This window comes from Petaurus breviceps, unplaced genomic scaffold, assembly GCF_028583685.1.
Source record: "Petaurus breviceps papuanus isolate PSGF00001 unplaced genomic scaffold, PetGlider_PUasm1.0 90977, whole genome shotgun sequence".
Classification (NCBI taxonomy): domain Eukaryota; kingdom Metazoa; phylum Chordata; class Mammalia; order Diprotodontia; family Petauridae; genus Petaurus; species Petaurus breviceps.
The window spans coordinates 29,145,416-29,148,875 of NW_027187391.1; the positions used below are offsets into that span (position 1 = coordinate 29,145,416).

Here is a 3,460-nt window from a genome sequence, read left to right on the forward strand (position 1 = left end):
AACTCCCCATTTTGGGTTGATTCTCTTCCAGCTGCACTAGCTCCAAATGGCCACCAAAGGAAATTTCCTCTTAGCTACTGACTCAGAATGACTGCTCAGAGTAATTCTCTAAGTCTCTGAAGGTATTTTTATGTATCGTTATTTCTACAAATGCCCAGTGAAAGGTGTATTTAAGAATGATCTTGGATTCTACTAATTTGAAATTTAATAGAAATACACACAGAGACACATATGTATATGTGTGTGTAGATAGAGATAGATAACTAGATAGCTAGACAGCTAGTTAGATCTAGATCTAGATAGACAGATAAAAATAAAACTACTATAGGTGAGTGTTCAAGAAGCAAAAATTAGGGATGATCATAAACTCATATAGGGCTGAATTTTATTCTGATAAATAAGGAAAATTAATACAACACTATATGATTTAATCACTAATATCACTCTGTAATCCATCCTACTCCTTATTCCCCATTTCTCAGCCTTGTTCAAAATATGACCTCTCAGTCTGAACTAAATCCTTGGTTGAAGAATGTGACCACTCCTAATTCCTGGGGCATTTGTTCCTCAAACAGTTTAAAGTGAGACCCTCCCTTCTATTTACTTGTAAACAGAAGAACCATTTTGGGTTTGGTCCCTCCCCATAGGATGGCTCCCTTGCCCTTACTTTTCTTTCTCAAAGTTAGGAAGGACTTGGTCTCTGAAAGGGAGGGGATCCTGATTGGGGTGATTATATTTTTTTCTAGCCAAAAATTACTAGAGGCAGATGAATCTCATAAAACAATTAGCATTCATTAATTGTTAGTTAGGGGCATAACCAGCCCACTTTTCCCCAGCTGCAGCTAATCATAAGGGTTTTCTACTACATAACTCCTGTCCTCTCAGGTCTCAAGAAATGGTCTTTTTAGGCCCATAAGGGTTGCCTCCCCACCTCCGGGGAGGGGGGGGGAGGGGCGGTATTTGACATATTTTATTAATAGTTACGTGCATTATTGTTAATAAACTATCTTGCCTAGAAATTTGCCTGTTTCCCTTTGTTATATTTTTACTTGCCACAAAATTTCTTTTTTTTTTTTTTTGCCTTTTCCTCCACTTTATTTCATACTCCCACCACACCACCACAATAATGACTTCTTAATTTAAACTAAAAACCATTAGGGGTTCTGGAAAGGTGTGTGTGTACTGGGGGGAGAGGGAACGGTATCATAGCCTGAGGTGTTGGCGGGGAGGGGAGAAGACAAGTCAGCAGATCGTCTTGACCAGCTCTTGAAGTTTCGGACTGCCTGAAGCTTCAGTTGATAGGCCATAGGGTGGATCTTGAAGCCATGCAGCCTGGGCACAAATTGGTTGGCAGGCCGTTTGGGCCTGTACTCAGGATGCACCATGAGGAGCATGTGAGGAAAGCCAGTGCCAAAGTAAGCACCATCTGTGGTGGTGTCTGGACGACTTGGGGGTGTAAATATTCATGCACTTGGGGCAGTACAGCTTCACCAAGGCCTCACCTGGTATGTCTGACAGTCCAGTGGGTAACATGGGCTGGTTTTCACAATATACATGGGAACGGTAGCCAAAGTCTCCCTGCCGGTATTTTTCCAACATCTGGGTGATGCCATGGTTTGTGAGGATGTAGCAGGCATGAATCAGTCCATACAGCATCTCAGCTGCCTGCTCGATCAGGTCGCTCTGATTGGGGTTGTCTTTCAATACCTCATCAGGTTCCAAGTGGAGGATCATGTCTAGTGCCTGCCTACATTGGGGCACCTGTTCGTTGAGCCCTGTGAGGTTGAACTTGTCTTGGATATAGTCTTCATCCACCTCACAGAATTCATTGCCATGAAGCCCACACAACCATGAGATCCATGATACTTCCTCTGAGCTACTCATCTTTACGTCAGGGGCAGCGGCAACAGCAGCAAAGCAGAGCAGCTAAGGCTGAGGACCCAACCATGGCAGGCGAGCTTGCCACATAATTTCACTAAAATGTTCTTTTATTCCTCTTCCTGTGCTCTTAAAAATAATAGTAACCAACCAATAAACAAACATTCATTAAACTTTAACTATGTACCTCACACTGTGCTAGGCACTGGGGGAACAAAGAGAAAATTAAGCTTTTCCTACTCTTAAGAACCTTTCTTATTCTTGGGGGTGTTGACGTGTACATAAATTAATGTACTTTTTTTTTTAACCAAACCTAAAATTAATTGGCATAAGGAATTCCTGATGAGGAAATTCATATGCAGATTTATAACTGCTATACAACATGCATACTTAGAGAGTTCCTTGGAGAAATAAGAGGTTAAATGGTTTGCCCTGATTACACAATCAGCAAATGTCAGAGACAAAGTTGAACCCAGGGCTTTCTGAGTCAAAAGCCAGTTCATTATTCACTGGGGCTGTACTGTCAAATTCAAGTAGAAACTGGTAGCTAATCCACACCTTAAGCATCTCTGTGTGTCACATATTGACCTAGTTTTAAAATGTTATGTTATGTAAAATGAATGTTATGTATATATTTTTGCTTTTGAAGAGGTTACCCTCTAACAGGGTTAGGGTTGCTGGAGACCCCAAAATACCAACATGGCCAGGTCCTGAAATTGACTCAAGTCTTCTAAGCCAAAGAAAAGTAAAGTTTATTAAAAGTTCGCTTGTATTACACACAGAGTAAGTCTGTGCTAGGTCATTCTACGGTGCTCTCACTCTTCTATGGCACTCTCACTATTCAATCGTGCTCTCACCCACATGGCATTCTATGGCACTCTCACAAACATGAAGACAGAATGGAGTCTTATATACAGAAGGTTGTGGGAGGAATTTAGGGGTGATCTAGGGGAGGAGTTTGGGGAGGGTCTTCAGGAGGAGTTAATGAGGTCAATGAGTGATTAAGGGTGAGAGGCCACCTGGAGACTACAGACAATGGTGGGCTAGGCCAGTTCAAGGGTGGATTGATATTTTGATAGGATCAAGGGTAGGAAGCAGATGAACAATGGAGGGCTAGGCTAGTGACTAGGCTAGAGTTAGTAGTTAGCAGTTAGTAACTAGGCTAGAGGTCTGGGCCCAGCCACAACCTCATCAAATGACACAATTTAATCAGAGTCCAAGGAGGTTCCCAGAGCCTGTACCTCAAGGACTCAAGGAGAGGTCAAGGGGGCTCCCAGAGCCCATACCTCATCACTTCAATCTATTTTCTTAAACATTTCCTAATTATATTTTAATCTGCTTCATGTTGCACTTAAGACTATTATAGACCACATGCTAGATTTGTCACCTCTGTGCCAGACTATACAGCCTCTAGGGATGTTAAATCTGCAGAGTACAAACTCTGTGAAAGTCTTCCACAATGGAAGGGCTTTAAATATCAGCTTAGAGCTCATCAGTTTATTTTTTTTTTCCATTGGCATGAACTAAAGTGATCTTATGCTAAAGAGTAGTTGGTTTGTGATCTGCATTGGTGGAGAGGGTA

The 3,460-nt window shown here is 41.9% G+C and overlaps 1 pseudogene; it reads right to left on the reverse strand.

Moving 5' to 3' along the window:
• Window positions 1–1,154: 1,154 nt before the first annotated feature.
• Window positions 1,155–1,884, reverse strand: LOC138153182 (casein kinase II subunit beta pseudogene; annotated as a pseudogene).
• Between the last annotated feature and the right edge of the window lie 1,576 nt (window positions 1,885–3,460).